Raw genomic sequence first — 8,337 nt, 5'->3', positions numbered from 1 at the left:
CAGGCTAATCTGGGACGACACTTTACGCACACGCATTATGTCCAGTTTTCTTAGAACACGACTGAACTGTACAGCTCTCAGTACGGTCGTATAATGCTCTGTATTAAAAGGAATTGTTCACAGATTTTGGCATTTTTTATCACTTATATCAGTTATACGGTTTATACTTTTCAGGTTTTTCAATCGTTAAAATATGCATGATATGAATATTTTTAGCATGTAAAATGTTCAATATTATTGTCTCATCGCAAATGAAATAACCACAACGAAAATGTGCAAATCTGAAATTTTTTATGTCCCCCACCGCTATAGTGGGGACATATTGTTTTTGCCTGTCTGTTGATTGGTTTGTTGTTTTATTTGTTTGTTTGTTTGCTCCAACTTTAACATTTTGCCATAACTTTTGAAATATTGAATATAGCAACTTCATATTTGGCATGCATGTGTATCTCATGGAGGTGCGCAGTTTGAGTAGTGAAAGGTCAAGGTCATCATTCAAGGTCAAAGGTCAAATATATACGTTCAAAACGGCGCAGTTGGGGACATAGTGTTTCTGACAATCACATATCTTCTTTTCTTCAATTTTGTCAATGTATCAAACCGAGAGCTTCACTGTTAATTTGAGATTATTACCACCAGAAAACATTAAGGATTTGGAGATTTGTCGAGATTAGTACAGTATTTTGATAAGGTTAACATTTTTGCCATGATATTTCAGAATACTTCAATACTCTTGGTTTAGAGCATACACTTTTACACAGAACAGCAGTCATTTTACACGTGACTTCCTATTGTAAAAATGAACTTGAAGGACTTGATATGGTTCTTGAGTGCAAAATATGGAATAATAAAAAGTTGTTGTTTAGAACTCAGTGACATTTGGTTTCTGCGCTGATTTAGTAAGGTATTAAAAAAGTACCTTACACAACCGTTTCTTTGGTTAGCTTAACACGTGCGCACGTGTTAATCACCATATCTTTTTAACAAGTGTGCACGTGAGGACTGTGTAATCGCATTTATCGCCATAGCTGTTTAACCCAGGTTTTAACATTTGATGACCTTTACATAAAGCAAGCAGACCCGAAATAATACACCTCATTCACTCCATTGGCTGATATTGGCATAATCCCCTGGAACCTAAGCAACATCACCGTGTCTTTGTAGTATAGGATATAACACTGTTCAATGTAGGGAAATGTGGATTACTACATGACGTTTTAATACGGAATATAGTTTCACATTTAGGCCCAGTTACAATTACCATTACCACTATGTTCCATCCCCAATAGTTGTTTTTCGGAACTCTCCAGTCTGGGTTTTCCCGATATTTAAGCAAGCGCGGTAGGTACAAACAAAAGCTGACTAGCATATTCTAAAATAGAGTGAATCAATAGTTTCTCTTATCGCTGAATAGTAAACACCACTTGTTTTGCTCAAACGTTCGTTATAGTTTATAAAAATACCATGATTTAATCATTTTTAGATGAACTAATCTCTATAGTTTTTAATTTGTAAGAATACTATGTAACACGATATAATGCTGCATCCGCCTACATGTACATGTAAACAGCTTCGGTCACGTAACTATGTCATTGCATACACTGTGCGTAGGCTTGGGCATATAGTTTTAACATTGTATATATTATACTATTCATATATATTTAAAATCAAACAGACAAGTGCCAAACAGCAAAAACCTTACTATCCGCAGTCAATTCGTAGTACTAGCACTTATATATCGTTCCATATCAGTTGGATATTTATATGTCTATTGATATAGCTCTATTGTGATGCTTTTCTTTAATCTAATCTAAACAGTAAAGAAAATTATTCGCTAAAGACTCAGACCTTAAGATTAGAAGGCACATCACTAACGATCTGTACCATACATTACTTTGCATTGCTATATCTATAAAGCATGCCGAAAAAAACACGAACATGAATAATGTTTTTCAGGCGAAATATTGCATAGAGGCATGCCAAGCCGTTTTTAAAGGTTCCTTCATTACCATACAGCTGACAAAGTCTGTTTTTCATGTCTTTTAAGGATGTTAGCTACTGGACCCATTCGTATAGGCGGCTGTTCATCTGAACGGTGTATTTAGACTTGAATCATGCATTAAACGTCTGGCATACATGTATATCAGTGTTAGATTTAGTATGTGTAATTATTATTAATAATAGTAATAGCAATAACAATAAAAGACTTGAATTGTGACTTTTTCTAAAAGAAATAACACTGTCGTTTAGATACTTATTATCCACTGGGTGAATATTTTATTTATAGGTTCCATTTATTGTCCATCTTCAACAATACTCTTAATGGTAGAAATTAACGGTGATTATTTTCATAACAGCAGATAACACGCTTAAAGCCGTTTTATGCTTTTTCGAAGTAACTAATCCCCATGTAGTTGGTAACGGTATGTTGTCCGAATTCTTAGAAGGTAATTTTCTTGATTGTTTTATAAAAAATGTCAAACGAAAATAAAATTAAACCAACCATATGGAGCTAAATATATTTAAACTTAACTTAATAACAGTTACATTAAGTAGCTATATATGCAGAATAATTTTAAACGGTCAGTTATGGCTCTGTCCGTAATTTTGCAAGTCGACACCGTTACGAAGGAAATTTCATCTACCGCACGGGAATGATACGGGGATACAGTGTTTTCCGAAAAGTAAACATTCTTTCAACCATTGGCGTCATAATGAGGCAATGAACAGAGCGTGAAACATATTTTTAAAAATCAAAAAGTTAGTAAAATATTGAACGTACTTTTATTCTGTGTCAACACCGTTCTTCCATTTTGTTTTCTATTTCCTTTTTCTGTTCGTTAATGATTTTCAAATATTATGTTTTCTTAGATTCCACAAAATAATGTGTGCGTTTTGAGATTTTGAGACAAGTAGCATGCTGTTTGTGGATGATCAAATGCCTCAATGTCATCACCGTTACGTTCCACGCCGTTACGTTGAATGAGAAACGGTGTTGACAACATCGGAACGGTGTGTGCAGATATATACACACAATATGGTGTAAATAAATTTCGTATTCATATCGCCGATTCTCTTTCAAACAACATCGCAAATTTTGCATGGAACTTATCAGATAAAAATGGAGAATGAATACAATTGGAATCAGTTCTTTCAGAATGCCTGAATGTCATCACCGTTACGTTCCACACATCTACGGAGAGCCTACTACCTGCCACACCCGCACGAGAGTTGTGTAATTTATGCAACAGGTTTGAGTTTTCCAACTACATGTATATTCATTCACAAATGGAAACATTATATGAATATCGTGTTAAATGTAATAGTTTCGAACGGAGCTTATATAGAAAAGAATCAATAAACAATGATTGTATTATACGTGTCGCGGAAGAGATTGTTTATGAATGATTGAAATAGTCCACTTTCTGCTGCGTTTTCATGACGAAGTATTTTTGCTCAGCCCATTCATAATATGAGGCTATTAATAGATGCGGCTGCAGATAAACAACGGAGAGTCCAATTGCACGGGTGATAACAACGGTATAAGGTTACGCTTGTTAATCTGAGCCTATTAATAGATTCGGGAAAACAACGCAATTGTATAAGGTTATGCTTGTTTATATTCTCAATTTATAAAACGTTGACCATGAGTTCAACAATAACATCAGGGATACGATAGAAAACAACAAAATGCTTCATAATCGCTAAAACCGTATATAACAAACAATTAAATATAAAACGAATAATCTGTTTCGTAACCTCGTTCATACTTCTACAGAGGGATTTCTGGGAACGTTCTTTTGTTCTCAACAGATAGCTGCGATCTTTTGTATTTACGGGTGCTAACAACGCAATAGTAGAAGATTAAGCTTGTTTATATTCACAGTTCTCAATTTATAAAGCGTTGGACACGGGTTCACCAATTACTACAGGAATGCTATAGACAACCTCAAAAATGCTTTATAATCGCTAAAACCGAAAGCGACTAAATAGAACAAGAAATATATTTTTAAAATGTAGTCGACGTAAACGCTGACTTTGAAATAAAGTTTGCAGTTAAGTTTTCTAAATAAATAAATAAAATGAAAACAAAAGTTTAAATATTGTGTTGTTGTTTTTCATTTATTGTTTGCATCATCACCGCATGAAATGTGTGTTGTCAGTGTCAAACCACACATTAGTGTAGGAAGATAAAAAAAAAACTACGGGAGTGTACATCATATGTGTCTTCACATGCCTTTTTATTAGTACCGGGTATATTTCTTTACTATCGAAATATATCGTATGTTAATGTTTGATTTAAACGCAGTTTTATTTCAACACATTTAAATCACACTTTCATAGCCGCGTCATGCGAAAATGCGTTTCGACCAGCGTTTCTTAAACTCAAAATGTGCATTTGCGCAGTCTGGTCAGAGGCTATGCCGTTCGCTATAAAATCACTCAATATGTTATGGTCGCATTATGTATCTCCTGACCAGACTGAGAGATGAGCAGTCTGAGTGGGCTATATATATGATGGGCGCATATGGAATAAGACCAACTTTCGCATGACGAGGGTCATTAAAAATCTCATTTCGAATGTAAATGTCACATTTTAGCACAATGCTTTTCGATACAAAATTGAATTCAAAATAGCAAACTTGTAAATAAGGGCAGTCTATTCAGGCGTTCAGGAACGATTTCCAGACGTGCTGAAGGAGTACTGCAAACATTGTGGTTGATAATTAAACGATTTTCTTCTTATCGTGACACTATACTATTTTGGTAATAATTATTTTCTCATCTTTGAAGCAAAATTGAAATTCTGCGAAATAGATGCTAACGCGTAATTGTAACTGGGACACAATTTGTGTCGTTTGAACACTCAGAGAGTAGTCCGGAATTCCTTTCACTGAACAGTGCAACATCCTTTGCGCTGAGCACAGACACAGTGATGTAGCCAAAGTTCAGAGGTTTTATATCGAATCAGCTTATGAAATATTCGAAAATATTCATGCGTGTCTGCTGGCGTTATGCAAAAGTCATTAAGATGAAAAGCTAAGTAAAACAGCTTTGCCGAAAAGGCGCATGAGTGCTCTATACCTATGTTTAGGTAAGAGTTGTTGACACCGTGTGAACGGCTAGGGTTACAACTAAAGTAATGCATAAACAACAATGTACGGGTCAACAGGACTGTCTTGGTGACAACCTATTCGTGAGTAAAAAGTATTGCTCGCATGTTTATTATTTATTTATTTTCATTATGATCTTCTTGTATATTTTGAATTTGTATATGGGGTCAAAAATCAAAAGTTTTGTAAAGCGATTAATTAAAAAAAATGAATTGCGTTTTAAATTATGCAAAAGCGATCAACTTCAGTGCCTTCAGCGCCTTGATATTTGAATGTGGGGAAATGAAACTTCGTCTAAAACAAATATCAACATACCACATGTTTCGATGACGATTACATAAATGCATAATAAGTCATGCGAGGACAGATATGATGTGATCTCAAGTAATAAAAATCATATCTACAAGCACGATTGTGTTGTTTATTATACGTGTACTTCATAACATGCATTTAATGCAGTAGATATGCGACTATAAAGTAAAGAAAGGACACAAGAAAACTTAAATCATTGTTTTTAATTTAACAAAAAAAAATCAGCACATACGTCTTTGTTTTTCTGAAGTTGAAAACGGCTGTACAGCCGAATTCGCCAGCATGTGTATCATACATGTACGATGTGAATCTAAACTAAGTTTAACGGTTTATTTGAATTCCTTCAACGATATCTATTCATACGACACACGAACACTCAATCGCACATTCTCGGCCCTTTCCGTCAAACATCGGATAAGTACCGATTATGATAATCTGCGAGGGGTACCGAATGACGAACACTAACTCCAACAATCTGAACACATCGGACAGTGGGCTACACCACACCGCCGATATCACTCTGGATCAGCAGACGATTTATTTCATAACTCAATATCTTACGGAGGAATCCGAGATAGCCGATGTATCACGATTGCGCCGATATGGCGGAATTGACCTTTCGACAGCCGATTGATTGACAGGCTTATTAACCAATCAGATTACAGCATAGATTAGGCCCGTTACTATCCGCCATTTTGTCCGTCAAACTCGCCGTTGTCCGACACATAAGCTTATACGTAATTCTGTGTTTTAAACAAAGAAAATGGTTGAAAGGTGCTGTTATGGCACTTGTTATTCAGACACAAGGTATCCAGAACGGTTAAAAGATGGAAGTACGTTTTTTCCGTTCCCTCAACCGGGTACTAATCTTGAAAAATTCAAACGTTGGATTCGTCTTTGTGGTCGTCCACACGAACAGCTTAATCTCAACATATTAAGCGATCGCCCGAAAGCAAAACACAGTCGTTATAATAAGATACTACGCGAAAATAGAAAATGTAAGTTTTGCAACGGACACGTTATAAAAAAGAGTATAACTTTGTACTTGTTTATCCTCTATATAGACAAATTAGAAAGGAACATTTAAAACCAATTTTCAAAGGTGGCCAACGTTAAATAAATTTGACATTCTAATGCAGTCGGCAAATAAATAAGACATTATAAACTTTGCTAGATTTTTTTAATGCTAATGAAATCGTAATAATAAAGACAATCAGTTATTATTTTTAATAATATCACATAGAATAAAACATTTTTTATTTCTTTCGGTTTAAGTCTTCCAAATTTAATGTAAGTTAAGAAACTATTTTCAAATGCGCAAGTAATTATCAATAGGGGCCAATAAGTGTCATTTTACACCATATGTGGGCTTTCTACTAATCCGTTATCAAAACAGATGCCGCAAACTGTGAATGACCCTTTGAAAACCCGGTCTGATTAGCGAGTTTTTTTGTACATGAAAATTCTTTCAACTTTTTATATTTTAAACATTGCAGAAGATAGTTTTCGAGGAAATAATAATATATAATAATATATTGTGTATGTTACTTTTTTGACGACTTTGACTTTGTTATACGATTATAACAATGCGCATGGGTCATTTTGACCAAACGCATTGTAGATATGTGTTATATCGGATTTCAATAGAAACGTTCTTCGTCTTCTATTATAATAAATTTACTTACCTGTGCCACATTTGCGATGTTGCCATCGGTTGCAAAAATTAACGGCTTTTAATTAAAAAACTGAAACATCTATTACTCAAGGAAAAATATTGTGACTAACGAACAATTCATACTGTATGCGATAATTGGCGATAATTTTGCCGACTTTGATGATAAATTTAACGGCTTTTAAGTAGACTAATAAAAAAGTTTTGACTATTTAATAGATATGATAATTATATTCAGCACCACTATTCAATGATAATAAAAACTAGTGTATGGCCTTTCTGGTATACCATGAGGCCTTTTTGGTTCACTTATGCGGCCGATTCGCGTAGCCATTTTTATGACGGACTTCGGCGGAGTGACCCCCCTTGAAATCGGTGGGCGTGGCTTCACTCTCGCTGTCGAAAGGTCAATTGTCCGAGGTGTCCCGATTGTAACTCCAATCCTAATACAATGACGAATGCTTCGGTTATTGTAGGAAGATATGTACGTCACAATCGGCTCGGGCCGCTAATTTGTCTTTGATGCATTTTATGAAATTCGGCTTTAATGTATAATTTTTCTTGCCTATTGTGTGTAATTGTAACATATTCTATCAATATATTACAATTAACACATATAAAAAATCGTATATACCCGCTTTAAGATTGTTCTTGTCTATTTCAAGTCCATTGACAAAAAAAAATATGTGTAGTGTAACCGAAGTTTACATGATCCGGTGCGTATGCACTTAAAAGTCATGCCTTTTTATTTAGGTACACAATATTGAAGAAGATTGAGATGATTTTAGTTATACTGCTGACCTTACATAATTTAACAACAGAATCTCGACACATATAAAAAGGTAACTTTTATTTTGATATATCTATATGTTGTTAAGTCGACGTCGTTTCGGCTTTGTGTAAATTTCGGATGATAATATTCGGACACAATTTAAGTAGAACTTAATATCCGAGTATTTGTTTGCCTTTTATTTGTTAAATGCTAAATTTTGCACGAAGATTAATTTAATCAGATTATCTTAACTCGTATGCAGACAAATGCGACTTAACACTCTCGTCACTTGGTTTGTTTACGGATGAACAGCAACAACAAAATGTTGATAGGGGCAGGGCTATCACATTTATCTTCTTCGTTTTCTTCTTCTTCTTCCCATTAATTGCAAGGCCCCTCTGGAGCATTGACGCAAATTGACTATTCAATGAGTCTGGGGCCTGAGTAGAACCAGTACTTGGTGTCTT

General features: G+C 34.8%; 1 protein-coding gene across 2 annotated transcripts in view; it reads left to right on the top strand.

Annotated features, from left to right (window-relative positions):
- The first annotated feature begins 7,802 nt into the window (after positions 1-7,802).
- The window catches only part of LOC127871352 (mitochondrial ribonuclease P catalytic subunit-like), a 39,678-nt gene continuing 39,143 nt past the window's right edge, over positions 7,803-8,337 (top strand). For both annotated transcript variants that reach the window (XM_052414155.1, XM_052414156.1), the window contains exon 1: positions 7,803-7,940. The gene's annotated coding sequence lies outside the window, so the exon portion shown is untranslated. The remainder of the gene's footprint in view (positions 7,941-8,337) is intronic.

This window comes from Dreissena polymorpha, chromosome 3 (assembly GCF_020536995.1).
Source record: "Dreissena polymorpha isolate Duluth1 chromosome 3, UMN_Dpol_1.0, whole genome shotgun sequence".
NCBI classification, from domain to species: domain Eukaryota; kingdom Metazoa; phylum Mollusca; class Bivalvia; order Myida; family Dreissenidae; genus Dreissena; species Dreissena polymorpha.
The sequence above is the reverse complement of the archived record's forward strand: the minus strand, read 5'-3'. Positions and strand labels throughout refer to the sequence as shown.